Source organism: Pseudophryne corroboree, chromosome 3 (assembly GCF_028390025.1).
Source record: "Pseudophryne corroboree isolate aPseCor3 chromosome 3, aPseCor3.hap2, whole genome shotgun sequence".
Classification (NCBI taxonomy): domain Eukaryota; kingdom Metazoa; phylum Chordata; class Amphibia; order Anura; family Myobatrachidae; genus Pseudophryne; species Pseudophryne corroboree.
In genome coordinates, this window is record NC_086446.1 from 234,328,948 (window position 1) to 234,347,900 (window position 18,953).

The 18,953-nt window shown below is 45.2% G+C and overlaps 1 protein-coding gene and 1 long non-coding RNA gene across 10 annotated transcripts in view; one reads left to right on the forward strand and one right to left on the reverse strand.

The window, feature by feature from the left end:
• The window catches only part of LOC135055178 (uncharacterized), a 126,275-nt gene extending 116,696 nt beyond the window's left edge, over positions 1 to 9,579 (reverse strand). The window contains exon 1 of the long non-coding RNA XR_010243674.1: positions 9,271 to 9,579. This is a non-coding gene — a long non-coding RNA (uncharacterized LOC135055178). The remainder of the gene's footprint in view (positions 1 to 9,270) is intronic.
• Positions 1 to 18,953, forward strand: part of SULF2 (sulfatase 2) — a 663,681-nt gene that overhangs the window by 438,012 nt on the left and 206,716 nt on the right. The window lies entirely within an intron of this gene.

The window sequence follows — 18,953 nt, forward strand, 5'->3', positions numbered from 1 at the left end:
GGACAAACAGAGCCTCTGTTTTCCGTATACGAGCTGTTCTAGCAACATAGATTTTCAGAGCTCTAACCACATCTAGAGACTTTGAATCAGTGAATGTGTCAGTAACTACTGGCACCACAATAGGTTGGTTTATGTGAAAAGCACAAACCACCTTTGGAAGAAAATGTTGGCGAGTTCGCAATTCTGCACTATCTTCATGGAAAATCAGGTAAGGGCTCCTGTGAGACAAGGCCCCCAATTCAGACACCCGCCTTTCGGATGCCAATGCCAAAAGCATCACCACTTTCCAAGTGAGAAACTTCAACTCTATCTTTTGTAGAGGCTCAAACCAATCCGATTGAAGGAACTGCAATACCACGTTAAGGTCCCATGGTGCCACTGGAGGCACGAATGGAGGCTGGATGTGCAGAACCCCTTTCACGAAGGTCTGAACCTCTGGAAGGGAGGCCAATTGTTTCTGGAAGAACACTGACAAGGCCAAAATCTGGACCTTGATTGATCCCAATCGTAGGCCCGTTTCCACACCATCCTGCAAAAAATGGAGAAAACGCCCTAAGTGAAACTCTTCCGTTGGAGCTTCCTTGGATTCACACAAAGACACACATTTTCTCCAAATACGGTGGTAATGTTTTGATGTTACTCCCTTTCTGGCCTGAATAAGGGTGGGGATGACCTCTTTAGGAATACCCTTCCTGGCTAGGATATGGCGCTCAACAGCCATGCCGTCGAAACGTGGCCGTGGTACACACACGGCCACTGCTGCAGCAGGCCCTCCCGAGGAGGAAGAGGCCGAGGATCTCCTGTGAGTAACTGCTGAAAATCTGGGTACCAAGCCCTCCTTGGCCAGTCTGGGGCAATGAAGATCGCTCAAACCCTTGTCTTTCTTATGATCCTGAGTACTTTTGGGATCAGCAGAAGTGGAGGGAAAACATACACTGACGGAAACACCCACTGGGTCACCAGTGCATCCACTGCTACTGCTTGAGGGTCTCTCGACCTGGAACAGTATCTCTGAAGCTTCTTGTTGAGACGAGACGCCATCATGTCAATTTGAGGAACTCCCCAAAGACTTGTCACCTCTGCAAAGACTTCTTGGTGGAGGCCCCACTCTCCTGGATGGAGATCGTGTCTGCTGAGGAAGTCTGCTTCCCAGTTGTCTACTCCCGGAATGAATATTGCCGACAGAGCTTGAAGCGGAGGATTTTTGTCGCCTCTGCCATTGCCGCTCTGCTCTTTGTTCCGCCCTGCCTGTTTATGTATGCGACTGCTGTTACATTGTCCGCCCGGATCTGCACGGGACAGTCTTGAAGAAGATGTACTGCTTGTTGAAGGCCGTTGTAAAAGGCTCTTAACTCCAGAACGTTTATGTGAAGGCATGCTTCCTGTTGTGAACAACGTCCCTGGAAGTTTTCTCCCTGAGAGACTGCTCCCCAGCCTCGGAGACTTGCATCTGTGGTTACTAGGACCCAGTCCTGAATCCCGAACCTGTGTCCCTCTAGCAGGTGAGAGCTGTGCAACCACCACAGGAGCGAAATCCTGGCTTTTGACGACAGGACTATCTTCCGGTGCATGTGTAGGTGGGATCCTGACCACTTGTCCAACAGGTCCCACTGTAATACTCTGGCATGGAACCTGCCAAACTGTATGGCCTCGTAGGCCGCCACTATCTTCCCCCAACAACCGAATGCACTGATGGATCGACACACTTGATGGTTTCAATATCTGTTTTACCATTTTCTGGATTTCCAGAGCCTTTTCCAGCAGAAGAAATACTCTCTGAACTTCTGTCTCCAGAATCATCCCTAGGAAAGACAACCTTGTCTTCGGTTCCAACTGAATTTGGGTAATTTATGATCCACCCGTGTTGTTGGAGTATTGACAGGGAGAGGGATATGTTTTGTAATAACTGCTCCCTGGATCTCGCCTTTATCAGGAGGTCGTCCAGATAAGGGATTATATTGACTCCTTTCCGACGAAGGGGGACCATCATCTCCGCCATCACCTTGGTGAATACCCTCGGCGCCATGGAGAGACCGAAAGGTAACGTCTGCAATTGGTAATGGCAATCCTGAATCGAAAATCTCAGATAAGCCTGGTGAGGAGGATAAATGGGAACATGCAGGTAAGCATCCTTTATGTCCACCGACACTAAGTAATCCCCCTCCTCCAGACTGGCAGTCACCGCCCGAAGTGATTCCATCTTGAACTTGAACCTTTTCAGGAAGAAATTCAGATCTTTTAGATTTAGGATCGGTCTGACTGAGCCGTCCGGCTTCGGAACAACAAAGAGGCTTGAATAAAAACCCTGCCCTTGTTGTGACAACGGTACCAGGACTTTGATCTGGTCTTGACATAAATTTTGGATTGCCGCTGTTACTGCTTCTCTCTCTGGCGGAGAAGCTGGCAAGGTCGATTTGAAAAATCGGCATAGGGGAACGTCTTGAAACTCTAGTTTGTATCCCTGGGATACTATTTGCAACACCCAGGTATCCAGGCCAGACAGAATCCAATCCTGGCTGAAGAGTTTGAGACGTGCCCCCACCTGAGCTGCCTCCCGCAAGGGAGTTCCAGCGTCATGCTGGGGATTTGGCAGAATTAGGGGTAGACTTCTGCTCTTGGGAACCTGGAGCCAGTGTGGGCTTCTTTCCCCTTCCCCTACCTGCAAAGAAGGGGGAACTTCTCGTCTTTTTGTATTTATTGGGCCGAAAGGACTGCATTTGCGGGTGATAGGTCTTTTTTGCTGGTGCAGGCGCAGAGGGCAAAAATGTTGACTTACCTGCGGTAGCCACCGAGACTAACGCATCCAGGCGATCACCAAAATAGGCCTCACCTTTATATGGGAGAGCCTCCATGTTTCTTTTGGAATCTGCATCTGCGTTCCACTGGCGAATCCACAACGCCCGCCTAGCCGATACTGCCATGGTAGCGGCTTGTGAACTCAAGAGTCCAATATCCTTCATTGCTTCCAGCATGTAGGCGGCAGCATCCTTGATATTCCCTAACTTAAGGAGTATCTCATCTTTATCAATCATGTCAATTTCTGATGACACGCTTTCTGACCATTTTTCAATAGCGCGACTCACCCATGCGCAGGCAATAGTGGGCCTGAGCAGTGTACCATTGGTAACATAAATGGATTTCAATGTCGTTTCCATTTTGCAGTCTGCCGGCTCTTTAAGAGAAGCCGTGCCAGGAGCAGGGAGAATTACCTTCTTTGTCAACCTGGAAAGTGCACTGTCTAACACAGGGGGTGACTACCATTTTTTCCTGTCTTCAACCAGGAAGGGATAAGCTATGTGAATCCTTTTGGGAATACGAAATTTTTTATCAGGATTCACCCACATTCCTTCAAACAGAGCATTTAGTTCGTGTGAAGGAGGGAACATGACTTTGGATTTCTTTTCCTTACATAAATAAGCTTTCTCCTGAGGTACAGGAGTGCTTTCTGTAACCTCCAACACGTCCCTTATAGCCACAATCGTATATTGTATACTTTTTGCCAATTTATGATCTATGTCTCTGGATTCACTATCGTCGACACAAGAATCAGAATCCGTGTCGGTATCAGTGTTTACAACATTTGCAAATGGTCTCTTATGTGACCCAGAGGGGCTGCCTGCATAAGGAATAACAGCATCCTGAAAAATCACATCTTCCACAAATTTTCTCCAGCATGCAGCCTTAGATTCAGACTTATCCAATCTACGGTTAATCAGATGCATACTGTCACGTAGCTCTTTCACCCATGCAGGCTCTTGGTGTGCCGGTAGCGCCACCACATTACAACTGTGTCCCTAAAATGGCTTCCTCCGGGGAGGAACTCCCTGTCTCAGACATGCCTCACACGTGTACACCACACTCACAGACACACTGGGACTTATTTTGGGGACAGACCCACAGTAAAATCTGTCAGAGGGACACAGGATAGCAGCAGCCAGTTCACAAACCCAGCGCCAGTATTGCCTGTGAACATAATATGTCCACAGCCCAAAAGCGCTTTTAAATAGTAATATACACTATCAAATGCACCACAATCGCTTTGTGCCCCCCCTTTATAGCACCCTGTACTTATCAGAAGTGGAGGAGAGGACCAGCGTGTTCTCTGCAGACTGAGGAGAGAGAGAAAATGGCACTGAGTAGTGTGCTGGCTGCCTGAGGAAGAAGCTCCGCCCCCACAATGGCATGTCCTTACACTCAGTATATGACTTATTTATACTGGCCGGGTTAGGGCTGTGCCAGCTGCATCTTATGCCCCCTTTTAGCCAGTTTGAGGCATTTTCCTTGCTGCCCAGGGTGTCCCCCCTCCCCCCCCCCCGCCCTGCACCCTGCAGTGCCTGTGTGTGTGGGCAGCAACGGCGCGCTGCGCTCCCGCCAGCCGCGCCGCACCTCAGCCGTCACTTACTTGATTGAAGATCATTCTTCTCATACTCATCTGACTTCTGGCTCCGTGAGGGGGGTGACGGCGTGCTGTGGGAGTGAGCATCTAGACACGGCTAGCGTTCAGTTCCCTTCAGGAGCTAATGGTGTCCTGTCAGCCAGAAGCAGAGCCATGAAACTCTGAGGAAGTTGGTTCTGCTTCTGCCTCCTCAGTCCCACGAAGCAGGGAGTCTGATGCCAGCAGATCTCCCTGAAAATAAAAAAACAAACATAAGTCTTTTCAGAGAAACTCAGTAGAGCTCCTCAGAGTGCATCCAGTCGACCTGGGCACATTTCTAAAACTGAGGTCTGGAGGAGGGGCATAGAGGGAGGAGCCAGTTCACACCCAATGAAAAGTCTTTAGCGTGCCCATGTCTCCTGCGGATCCCGTCTATACCCCATGGTCTTGATGTCGTCCCCAGCATCCTCTAGGACGTATGCGAAATTTTGTTTGAACTGTGTGGAGATAATTAGAGTAGCTTAGGGAGGTAAGTGGATGGTTCTGGAGTCTGCTAACTATGGCCCTCATTCCGAGTTGTTCGCTCGCTAGCCGCTTTTCGCAGCAGTGCACACGCTAAGCCGCCGCCCTCTGGGAGTGAATCTTAGCTTAGCAGAATTGCGAACGAAAGATTCGCAAAATTGCGAATAGACATTTCTTAGCAGTTTCTGAGTAGCTCGACACTTACTCTGCCACTGCGATCAGTTCAGTCAGTTTCGTTCCTGGTTTGACGTCATACACACACCCAGCGTTCGCCCAGACACTCCCCCGTTTCTCCAGCCACTCCCGCGTTTTTCCCAGAAACGGCAGCGTTTTTTCACACACTCCCATAAAACGGGCAGTTTCCGCCCAGAAACACCCACTTCCTGTCAATCACACTCCGATCACCAGAACGAAGAAAAAACCTTGTAATGCCGTGAGTAAAATACCAAACTTCCTAGCAAATTTACTTGACGCAGCCGCAGTGCGAACATTGCGCATGCGCAGTTAGCGGAAAATCGCACCGATGCGAAGGAAAATAACGAGCAAACAACTCGGAATGAGGGCCTATGTACCAGGGCACGGTGTCACATTATAGCCATGAGACCCATACAGTGAGCGCCTTACTGATTCTTGTATAATGAGAAGAGTCAGGCTGGCAGCATCACCCGGAAGGGGAGACAAATGCCCTGACAGGACAGGACATCACCAGATGACATCACGCTGGCAATGTACCCGATGCTCTCTCACCAGCGGTAGAACTTGGGGACACCCACCCTGCTACTATGCGGTACCAAGCAACTGCAACCAGAAACACACACACACCAGCCGAACTCCCCACCATCAAGTCCAGCGCAGTTCCCTTACGTCAAGTCATGGCAGGAGGGGCGGAGAAGAGGGCGTCACAGGGAGAGCTGCCATTTTTGTTCACCTGGCGGCGGCTGCTGCTGATGGTAGCGGTCACTGAGTTACATCATCGGCAGCCAAGTAAGTGAGGTTATATTATTATCCCTCCTGTGTGTGTGCCCTGGGCTGTTCCTATGGCTTCCATTCCCATAGGTGCGGTGTGTACACATTATTACCATGTGGGGTGTGCATATGTAACTATTACAGAGTTGTTCTAGCAAAATATGAACAAAGACTTTTAATACAGTAGTTTACAGGTGATTGTGTAAGCATATGCTTGAGAGCTGTGCCTCCTTTTCTGCGGGTAGCTGCAGAATGCTGTCCCATTCGCCTTCCGTCTGTTGCTGGCTGGAAAGTTGTGCACTGGTTTCTATGTTGTTTCTTTACATTACATAAAATTGTTGAAGTGTACGAATATCATTTTACAGAATAGTGCGTACATTTATTTATTATTGTTTCGTTTCTGTCAGGTGTCAGCGTTCTATGTAGTAATTTCTGCTTGGCCAGCTTCTTATTCACTTCTTATTCCAGCTCCAGCTTCTTATTCACAACATGTTGTATTAAAACAGTTAAATCAAGTTGGATCAGTCAGTTAATCCTGACAATGCATATCCCTTACACAAGCTTCCATTGTATTTTTCCTGTGCCAACAAGGTTTTTGGCATGCAATACATTGCCAAAGTGGACACAAACCATATTTCACCATTTTGAGTAAGTAGCTGTAGTTTTGCAAGGGTTAAATAGTCTTGTTGGGGTCCCAGAATCAAACTTAGTGTTAGGGATCCAACAGAGACGAGATCACCTAGACACTGTTTGGTGGGCTAGTATCTTTTGGCCAAAAAGTATACCAAGAACCTCGAATTTGCTCTATGTTAGATTGCAGAGTTTATTATAATTATTCTGACTAGCAGTACTTGGTATTGTGGAGTGGGCATCGGCACCACTATAGAATAATTCAGGCTGAACTCCCAGTTATTGGAAAATCTGCCCAATAATTGCATTGTGTGTACTTAGCTTAAGATTATACATTTCCCTATACTGTATAGTGTACCATATTTCCACTCTTATTTTTCCTTTTTTCCCCAGTATTATAAACTTAAAACTCAAAGCCAAAACCTAGATCTTTAGAAAGAACCTAACTACCAGAACGCTAAGTCCCAGTATATAAAGAGAGCTCCTGTATTCACAACTTTTTCAATACCCTGACAATTTGCTATCAATAAAATAAAACACAACTCAGTTTTATGGTTTAATTGCGTTTATTTTTATTTGATTTTATTGTATGCAGGAGACTGTGGGGGTATTTAAAAAACAATTATCTCATAAACACTGGAAATCGTAGAGATGTTTGTTTAAAAAAAGAGATAAATATCTATTCTCCGTACCCTCCCACACCTGAAGAAGACATATTTATCTCTTAATTTAAACTAACATCTCCAGAAAACATAAATGTCAAATTTTCCAGCTTTTATGAGATAATTGCTTATTAAATATCCCCCCTGAGCTTTCATCTTCTCACTATTACATACATGGTAGGGACAGGACCATGCAGCAATGTATCGTCAGGTCCAGGCAGAGAAGTGGGGGCAGGTCCACGCTGCTCGATGGTGGCCGGTCCATCCTGCACGGTGGTGGCAGGTCCACACTGCGATGTGGTGGCAGGTCCACGCTGCGATGTGGGGGCAGGTCCACGTAGCACAATTGTTGCAGGTTCATGTTGCACACTGGTGGCAGGTTCATGCTGCACGGAGATGACAGGTTCATGCTGAACGGTGGTGGCATGTTCATGCTGCACGGCGGTGGCAGGTTCATGCTGCACGGCGGTGGCAGGTTCATGCTGCACGGCGGTGGCAGGTTCATGCTGCACGGTGTTGGCAGGTGCTGTGGTGGCAGGTGCATGTGGTGCTGTGGTGGCAGGAGCATGCGGCGATGGTGTGCCATATCCAATTTACGCAATTGTGCCAGCTTCACGCTGCACGGTGGTGGCAGGAGAATGCTGCCCGGTGGTTTCTGGTCGATGCTGCGCGGTGGTGGCATGGCTACAGGAGGCAACATTGTCGCCTCTCACTGCAGATACGGCAGTAAACTGCCTGGAGGTGAGCTTATCTAGCTACAGGGGCCATGGGCCAGTGACATCACAATTGTGCTGACATCACAATGAAGTATAGATCACATGCAAGAGGACAAGGTCATTGTCCATTAACTAACAATATTGCCGGGGGCTGTAGGCTTAAATGCATTGATCAATACATGAACTAAAACGCCACTGTTTGTTAGATAATATAGTGAGTGCAGAGCCCCTGGGATTTCTATTTAAACAATGTGGTCACAAACTGTGTTGCACCCCAAATATAGGAATACAGTATTGATTGCCGTGGAATAGTGCTTTCTGTTTATTAGATTCATTTTTAAATTCATCCTTTTGTGATCACATTTTCTCATGCACCCTGTTAAACTTAATTATAGCTTGTATGAGCTGTTTTCCTAGGTGCTTAACAACAGGTGTGTTAGTAACGGTCTCACCTTTATAAGCAAAGTTGCTGTGAGCTTTAGACCAGACAGCATGACCAAAGTTTAACACTAATGTGATAGATATTTTCATGATAATTATTTAGTGCAATAGAGTAGTACATGCAGCATAGTGGAGTCCCTTGCCGGGGGCTGCAGTTACGTTGCCGGCGGTCAGGATACCTACGCTGGAATCCCGACCGCTGACAATGCCGCCAGCCGGAATCCTGGCAAACCGGGGCTATTCCCACTCGTGGGTGTGCACTAAAGTGGGAATAGAGCACGCAAGGGGACTCTCTATCTATCTATCTATCTATCTATCTATCTATCTATCTGTCTGTCTGTCTGTCTGTCTGTCTGTCTGTCTGTCTGTCTGTCTGTCTGTCTCTCTAGCTCTCTGTCTCTCTAGCTCTCTGTCTGTCTGTGTATCTATCCATCTATCCATATACACACACACACACACACACGTACACACACACACACACACACACACACACACACACACACACACACACGTACTGTATATATGCACACGTGTGTGTGTGTGTGTGTGTGTATGTGTGTGTGAGTGTTGTGCATATGGAGCCGCAAAGGAGGGCGGAACAAAGCTGTGATGGTGTAAAAGCCAGAGAGGGGGCAGAGCAAAGTGGGGGGGACTATATATATACATATATACACACATACATACATATATACATACATACATATATTATACAAACCACAGTATTCACACATATAATACATATATATATTATGCAAACCACAGTATTCACACATATAATACATGTATATATTATACAAACCACAGTATTCACACATATAATACATACATATATTATACAAACCACAGTATTCACACATATAATACATACATATATTATACGAACTACAGTATTCACACATATAAATATATATGAAACTTGATCAAAATATATATTTCTGCTAGTGCTTGTATACTGTACCTTTTATGGGAGCACTATCTGAGGCTCGGTGATCAGTAGCAGCCAGCAGGACCTGACATCCCGATCACCAGTCAGCAGCACTGCAGGATCAGTCACTCGGCTGTCTGGGCTGCCCTCATGGAGATGAGTTCACACTCGGCTGCATAAGATTGAGGTGGTGAGGTCGGCACATAGGACATTATGCGGTGTGCTGTCACGTGGAGCGCTGAGACACTATGCAGTACAGGGGGGCTAGTGCAGCTGCAGCCTACCATGCGGCCATGTATCTGGTGGTGTTTGAAGTTAAACTGCCGCTGGGGTTTAAGTGGGCGGAGCCTCGGGTTGCCGATGGCTGGAATGCTGTAGTGTTGCAGGTGAGTCCCCCCCCCCCCGTTTACAGCATGGTGGGCCTGGAGCTCTGGAGCTGCAGCTTCATCAGCCCCATTGTTAATCCGGCCCTGGGAACGTCCTAAGAAGGTATAGAGGCAGAGGCAGAACTCTGGGAGGTAACGGAGTCATCTGCTGCCGGGCTCCTGCTCTGAAGGGGGGCACCTCTCCTCCCATTCTGTGACACCATTGAATTAAGTTAATTGATAGCTGTCACTGTCTTTTCATTGGCCGACTTCCTCACTGGTCCCTTCACCTTACAAATCACACCCTCTTTATTATACTGAATATACACATTTTACAAGTATCACACCCAGGATTAGAAACCACAACCTATTACACTGGAAGCAGACACCTTACTGATGACGCTATTTGCTCCTGTATAGGAAATATGAGGATTTTAACTATATGAAGATACTTCTCTGACAATTACATGTAACTTCATATAGTTAGAATTCTCATGCTTCCTTTACAGGAGCAAATAACTCCATCAGTAAAGTGTCTGCTGTTAGTGTAACAGGTCATGGGTTCTAATCCTGGGTATGACTGCTAAGAAATGTGTGATTTAAAATAAATGACAATTTAAAATAAAAGACAATTAAATGTATAAATACAGTATATAAATCTTTTTTCAGAACACTACACACACACACACACACACACACACACACACACATACATACATACATACATACATACATACATACATACATACATACATATATTTATCTTAATATAGGAAATAGGGGGGCACCAATATTTATCTTGCCTCCGGGCAACTGTGACGAACTTACGCCACTGTATAGAGGAGTATAATAGTCGTCACTTTTCAACATTTCAATATTAAATTGAAGCGCTGTTTTTCCGCCCTGTCGAAAACTCTGAAATGTCGAAAAACACACGGATGAGGGGAATCTATGCTTAGCCATGTGTTTTTGACCCCGCTGTGGTCGAATATGGGTCCGTTCTCGACCATACATTTTCGCCTGTAGGAGAGGGCGAAAATAAATGGTCAGAATGAGAGGGGAAACAGGGGGAAACTGCCCGTAATAGAATACTGAAGTGTCAGATCCTCACTGTCCGAGAGGATCCGACACTAATTGAATACTCCCCATAGTGTGAAATGACCAAGACTTTTGTGGACAAGCACTTTCTTTGAAATTTGTTCCACAGTGTATTCTCGTGTCTCTGTGTATAATGGGGGGTCATTCCGAGTTAATCGCTAGCTGCCATTGTTCGCTACATAGCGATCAGTGAAAAAATGGCTAATCTGCGCATGCGTATGCACCGCAATGCGTACGCGCAATGTACGGGTACAAAGAGCATTGTGGTTTTGCACAGGTTCGAGAGAAGCTTTCAGTCGCACAGCCGATCGCAAGGAGATTGACAGGAAGAGGGCGTTTCTGGGTGTCAACTGACTGTTTTCTGGGAATGTTTGGAAAAACGCAGCGTGGCCAGGCGTTTGCTGGGCGGGTATCTGATGTCATTACCGTATCACTTGTCGCAGCAATCATCGCACAGGATAAGTAACTACAGGGCTGGTCTTGTTTTGCACAAAATGTATTTGCAGGCGCACTGCTGCACAGGCGTTCACACTCCTGCAAAGCAAAAAATACACTCCCCCCCGTGGGCGGCGACTATGCGTTTGCACGGCTGCTAAAAACTGCTAGCAAGCTATCAACTCGGAATGACCCCCAATGTCCAGCAGGGTTGGGGGAAAACAAATTTGCTTGTTTTCTAGAATTTCCTGTACAGCTGTGAAAGAGACACTTTCAGAGGCAGAACTACCATTGGTGCAGCAGGTGCATTGCACCGGGGCCCCTGATGACTAAGGGCAGAGTCGGCCCTAGACATAGGCAAACTAGGCAATTGCCTAGGGCATCTGGTATGCCTAGGGGCACAAGCAGCTCTTGCTGATTAAAATGATATGCGGCATGCCTATATTCTGTGTTTAGCATTTCGTATGCAGATGCAGCCACAGTCACACACAGTATATAGGCATGCCGCGTATCATTTTAATCAGGAGAAGCTGCTTGTGCATCCTAGCCACATAGCAATGCAAATAAGATGCATTTTCATCAAAAAATAGGCACCTGACGTTAGCAGAGATACCTGTTGACTTGCGCCAGGCATCTCCCGCTGCATGGTGCCTGGAGGCAAGATTTATGAGGACTCACCTGTATCCAAGCAGAGGCAGAGGTCACAGTGTTAGTGGCCGTGTGAGTGCTGTGTGTGTGAGTGGGTTGGTTGTGCAATAGTGTTCGGCATATGTGTAAGGGGCATTATGCATTTCATGTGTATAAATGCATTAATAATGTGCAGCAAATGTGTAAAGGGCACTATGTGTGTCATTATGTGTATAAGGGCACTAATAATGTGCGGTATATGTTTAAGTGACATTATGTGTATAAGGGCATTCCTAAGGGTTGGTATAATGTGTAAGGCGCATTATGTTTATAAGGACATTAATAATGTGTGCCATATGTGTAAGGGGCATTACTGAGTGGTATTATGTGTATAAATGCATTACTAATGTGTGGCATTATGTGTATAATGTGCTCTACTGCGTGGTGTGGTGTAATGTATAGAAAGGGCACTACTGTGTGGTCTAATGTGAATAAAGAGCAATATGGTGTGGAGTAATGTGAATAAGGAGCAATATGGTGTGGTGTAATGAGAATAAAGAGCAATATGGTGTGGTGTAATGCGAATAAGGAGCAATTCAGTGTGATGTAATGTGAATAAGGGGCACTACTGTGAGGAGTAACGTTTATAAGGTAAAGTGGTACTACTGTGTGATGTAATGTGAATAAGGGACACTTTCGCATGATAAATTGTGAATAAAGTTGTACTACTGTGTGACATAATTTGAATTGGGGTTATTATTGTGTGGCCATGCCCCTTGCCAGCAAAAACACATACCTTTTTGGACTGTGCGCCGACTGTGCACACTGTTCTTATTTAAATTAAAGCGGGTAGGAAAGCCAAAATAAGGACTGCTATGGGTGAGGGGTGATGGTGCTGGGAAAGGGGTGCAGGGATCCGAGGGGAACTAGCGTTGGTGCTAGGGGGCACCAGCCAAAATCTTGCCTAGGGCATCATATTGGGTAGGGCCAGCTCTGCTCAGGGGGAATGACTCAGGAAAAGGGGGTGGTCTGGGAAGTGGAGACGCGATCACGTCATCGCGGCCCCGTCCTTGCCATACAATGCCCGCATTAGCGTCATTGTAAAGAAGTGGGCGAGGCTACAATGATATTAATCAGTTCTTATCCTGTACCTGGTTGTCCTATCTGCCCCCCTCTTCAGTTTATATGTGTGTGCGTTTGTGAGATTTTTTTTCTTTCTTACTAAAGTGGTAGGTAATTTTACTTTAAAAGGACTTCTAGCCTCAAATGTGTACTCTCTAATGGGCCCTACACAGTGATAGATCCGCCGCCAAGCTGCCCGACGGCGGATACGGCCGACGGGCGACCCGGCGGCGGGTGGGGGGGGGCGTGACGGGGGAGCAAAGTTTCTTCACTCCACCCATCACCTGGCTCCATAGCAGTGCAGGCAAATATGGATGATCTCGTCCATATTGGCCTGCATGCACAAGCGACGGGGCACCAGCGATGAATGAGTGCGGAGCCGCGCATCATTCATCGCTGGTGCCTCCACACTGCACGATATGAACGAGTTCTCGTTCATTAATGAACGAGAACGTTCATATAGTGCAGTATCATCTGCCAGTGTGTAGGGCCCATTAATGATAGTTGGATTTCTTTTTCCAAAATCCGGAAAAAGAAATACTGTATAATTTGTAGCACTTCATAAGTGTGCAATAGGAGTCTGGATTGGAAAATCATCTTGTATTGTGTTTACGATCTCACTAATAAAATAAATCTGTTTGTCCCCCAAAGTGATTGTCTTTTTGATCCCTAACAATTATTGAAGTCACTCCCCAACAATTAATATGTCATGCACATGTTGAAAGGCAAATTATTACCAGACTAGCCAGTATTCACGGTTGTTTTATACATATGAAAACAGAACTTCTCCCAATGGACAGATAAGCTCATATATTTTTTAATCTTGTATGTGTGTTTTTCTACCATTTGTATGTCACTGCGGAATTACAACTCTGCTTTTTTTAACCTTTCACTATCCCTACTGTGGGTTTTTATTGTTGGACTAGTATGTTCTTAAAAAAGGGTTATTAGCAGTTCTGTTTTCATATTAAGTTTGCAGTGCTAAAAATGGTACACACTGTGCTGCATTTCTTCCTTTGTATTTCATATATCATGACTCTAATGGTTGTCATTTGACCGTAGCTATCAATGCCAGATACTGTAAGTGGTGTTCTAATCATCTGTTATCACTTTGGGGGTCATTCAGAGTTGATCGCTCGTTAGCAGTTTTTAGCAGCCGTGCAAACGCTATGCCGCCGCCCACTGGGGGTGTATTTTAGCTTGGCAGAAGTGCGAAAGTTTTTATCTCAGAGCGCCTGCAAAAAAATTTTGTGTAGTTTCAGAGTAGCTCAAAACCTACTTAGCGCTAGCGATCACTTCAGACTATTCAGTTCCGGATTTGACGTCACACACCCGCCCAGCGTTCGCCCAGCCACGCCTGCGTTTTCCCTGGCACGCCTGCGTTTTCCCTGGCACGCCTGCGTTTTTCCGAACACTCCCTGAAAACGGTCAGTTGCCACCCAGAAACGCCCACTTCATGTCAATCACTCTGTGGCAAGCAGTGCGACTGAAATGCATCGCTAGACCCTGTGCAAAACTGCATCGTTCATTGTGCCCGTGCGTCACGCGTGTGCATTGCGCCACATACGCATGCACAGAACTGCCGGTTTTTAGCCTGATCGCTGCGCTGCGAACAAATGCAGCTAGCGATCAACTTGGAATGACTACCTTTATTCCACTTGTTTGGTGCTATACTAATTTAAACACTATTTGGTGATTTGTTTTCTCTTCACAATGTTATATTTATTTAAATGTGTATTTAAGGGAAAGTAGAGTATGGTGGCAAAGAATGGATGGTCAGAATCGGCACAATACACAGTGCACAATAACAATGCATAGTAGGCTGATACCGCCCAAGGTGCACAACTCAATTATAACACCACAAGGGGTATTCACTTGCCTTTTAACTTGACTACCCACCCATTGGGTGATGACACACATACCCATGTTAGGGTGATACAGCCAACTACCAGTAAACGAAGGGAGCGCAGCCAAAATAAATGATTGGACCCGGACTGGTGACCTGCCATTCTTTACTGCTGCAGCCAGCGATCATTCATAAACCAGCGAAAAGTATTAGGGAGGGAGGTTCATAAGACTGGAGCGAAGAGGCTTAGACCCACAGCTCAAACCCTTCCGAAAGTGAAACACCCCTACCATACCATAGGCAGGCCAAGTCTTGTGATTCATGCCAGCCAACATCTTAGTAGTTTAAACTACCATTTGTTTTCTCTTGTAACAAACACATTTGAGGTTACCCCTGGATTTCACAAAGCTCAAGACAGACAACATTATCTTGGCTTAGAACTGGCATATTTGTTGGATTTAATGGTTAAATTAAAAAGTTTGGACTGGACTTGGCAAACAAGTGGCACAGTGGTTAGTTTGTCTGCCTCACATTGGCTCATTTATTAGATTCCAATCAGGGCACTATCTAACTTTCTCCCACATACTGGTAGGTTAATTGACAATGAATGATAATAAAGATATCTGGGGGTTGTTGAATGAGCAACATAGTGATTAATCTTGTTTTGTAAGTTAAGGAGGCAAGAGTAATTAACAAAGAATGAAGTCCATCAGTATCTTCTACTCTACTCAAAGGAGGGGGCAGCGTGGATACAAAGTGATGAGCTTGTAAGTACATAAAAAAATTCTGAAATGCTGCATATAGCGGAAAGACCTTTACATCACCAAACTTGGAACTTAGCACTATCCATTCTGGGTTGAAGTAAAGGGTGGTGAATCTGGAGCTATGGGGATTTTCGTGCAATATGCATTGAAATGCTAGCCAAGCATAGTATGTAGCATAGGAGAAAAAATTGCCCTATATAAACCTGAGAGGGTAGGGGATATAGAGATGCCAAAGTACTTCATGGTTGCTCTAGTCAGATGAGCCTTCAAAAAAGGAGAGGGGTCAAAAGTGGAAGGGGTACCTAGGGTTAGAAATTCAGATTTATGGAAATTCACCTTACTGTATATTCTGCAAAAGACCCGAAATAAGTTAGTACATCTTCATGATTGCAAGTGTCGGGTTGCTCACAAATAAGAGCATATCGTCTGCAAACAATGCCATCATAGTTTCCCATGGTCCAACTCGAAACCCCATGAAAGACATATTCTCATGTAAAGCAATAGCCAACAGTTCCAAAGCAAGAGCAAACAGAAGTAGTGAAAGAGGGCAACCTTCTCTAGTTCTGCGTTTCACCTGAAAGAGAGAAGACAAATATCCATTGCATGCACTCTGAATGGAGGGTTTATGATTGAAGGCATGCTGTCACAATCCTGACTAAGTTCATCATGTCTTGAGTCTTACCTCTGCCATCACTCCTGCAGTTCAGCAAGCTTCAGTCTGTGTTTCTTGTATCTAAAACTCCTTATTAGTCACCTGTGTGGGAATTCCTCTGTGGGAGTAATCTGCAGGATTCCGTGTTCAGCAGCTGGTTTCCCTGCTCATTGTGCATAACTGTTAGTGAAGTCTATACATGCTGCCTCTGCACAACACTCTCAGCATTCTGTGTATAATCCTAAGTGTGATCCTCCATAATGCTCCACTTCCTGGTGTTTGGGCCTAAACCAAAGTTCCCTCCAAAACCAGTTATGGACCCCGGCCTTGGTTCCAATTAGCTGACTCTCTACTGACCAATCCTGTCCAGTCTGGTGTTCAGCTGACACTTCCAGCCAATCCAGAACAACCCACGGGGATAAAGCTTTCTGCTTTTCAGGGCTCAGGTTGTTAGTTCCATAAAGATTTTTGTCTTGACATCAGTGAGACCCTTGTGGGAATATCCTCTGGTAGAATCCGGGTTCGCAAATTGGTTCTTCAGCCTCTCTTATCTAGCTAATTGATTCTGTTCTGCAATAAGCAAAGATCTTGCACCAGGCGGGGCACCGCATCTCATAACTCCTTTTGGTAGTCAACTATCTTTTTGCTATGGTCCTCTAAAATTAAAGCCTAGTGACAAGACTCAAAAGATCCATTTGAAGATTAGCTACGATCTCTTTCTATTTGATTTCCAATAGTTCAAACTCCTTTTTAGAGGGTAGATCTTGTTTTGGTAGGCAGGGTGCAAAGATGCTGCACTTCAGTAATAGTCACACTGGGTGTCACAGCAGAGCCACAGAATTGGCCCTCAACAAGGGACAGGTTCAGATGTAGTTGAGTAAGTAGTAGATGAGGGCTGAGGAATACTTTCCATAATGAGGTATTAGACTCCTTCATAAAACACCAGAGATCTAAGTCACTAAGGGGTCTATTTACTAAGCCTTGGATGGAGATAAAGTGAACAGAGATAAAGTACCAGCCAATAAGCTCCTAACTGCCATGTCACGGGCTGGGTTTGAAAATTGACAATTAGGAGCTGATTGGCTGGTACTTTATCTCCGACTTTATCTCCGTCCACTTTATCTCCATCCAGGGCTTAGTAAATAGGCCCCATATTGTTTTACCAGCTTCCTTTTGGAGCTCTTCCTGTTTTTGCCATTTGTGCAGGATAAAGGTGGTAAGTGTAAGGCTCACAAGGTGTCTCATGGAAGTATGTTGTGTTCAGGTGCAGAATTGTCACTGGTCACTTTCCCTATGTATAAATAAATTCGAATGGCCATATCCAACATCCAGAAGGGTAGGCTTTAGAGTCACATCAGAGAAGCAGGATGCCAAAATTCCATTGTAAAGGGAGGTGTCAGAACGTATAGTAATGTCTCTAAAAAGATAAGGGTCAGCAGTATACAATCTAAAAGAGGATGGACAGGAGATAGACATGCAAGTGTCGCAGGGACTGCAGGATGCAGGAGTAGGGAATCGGGATGCAGCCTTCAGTGAGTTGCGAGTACACTGTGTAAAAGGGTTGTTGTCACTTTTTTTTATCTCTAAATGCGATGTTCAAAAATCCAGGTTGCCCAGCACAGATACATCTCCTTGGGAACCTTTGACCAATAGCAGGGCAAATCAACACTGAATAAGATGGGGGACCTCAGTGAGAGCAGAAGGTTAGCTGAACATCTACTGTAGAGCCCACTGGAGAGGCCACTTCTGTTGTAGTACCAGCACTGCACTCCCAAGGCCAGTGTGGTGAGACACTTAAGCCCTGATAAGAGACCCGCTAAGAGTGTTCATGAGACTAGACCTGTAGACAATGAGAGCTTTAGAATCATCACAGGGCTAGACAATTTTTATATTGCTGGAATCACAACCATTAGTGCAAATACAGTACACCATTTTGGCAGATTGTGAATTTATTCAGTCCCAGTGACGGATATGTTATTTGTGCCTAGAATTTCCAGTGATGTCAGGCCTTGAGTTAGGTCATTTATTGGGAAAGAAAATGTGCATATTGTTGAGATTTTTTTTACGCCCGTAATAACTGTTTTCCTACAAAAACCACTTTGCAGTTGGCATATTTGTTTTGAAAATATTGTATGACTTAAACATAAGTGGTTATTGTAAACCGCATTCAAGTTCTGGCCCATGCTATAAGTACCATGTCATACTTCACTAATAGTCATGTTGTTCACCATCACACATAAAGTATGCATTGCTAAGATATGTTCATGAGAAATACTGGCTCTGGGGGCATCAATATAATTGTAATCTTGTGTAATTTAAAATAGACCTTAACCAGGTAACTCTTGTTAACAATCCCCAGTGTAGATGAGGATGATAGTCAGCCACAACTTTATATCGTTTAAGTTTGTATTAAATATTATTTTGTGAATTTGTTAGGCTTGGTAACGATACTGATGAACACACGTGTTACTTACTTGGTAATTCTATATTGTTAAGAAAATCTTATGCACCTTTTATTGATTGTGGTGCTCTGTGTAAGAAGTTGGAGTTTCTTCATATAATAATAGTGAGGGGAATTCAATTAGCTACAGTAATTTACCGCAAGCAAATTGTTGAAGCAGCGTGGCTATTTAATTAGTCCTGAAGGCAGCCCGCAGGCTGCAGTTAATGGGGATATGTTTTTTTTTGAGCTTGAGCAAGTTTAAAAATAAATCCCTGCTAAACAGTCTATTTTTTGGTGTCGCTGTTGGAAACTTTTCCCAAATACTGGCGAGATGCATCAAGCATTGCATCGCAAGCATAACCGC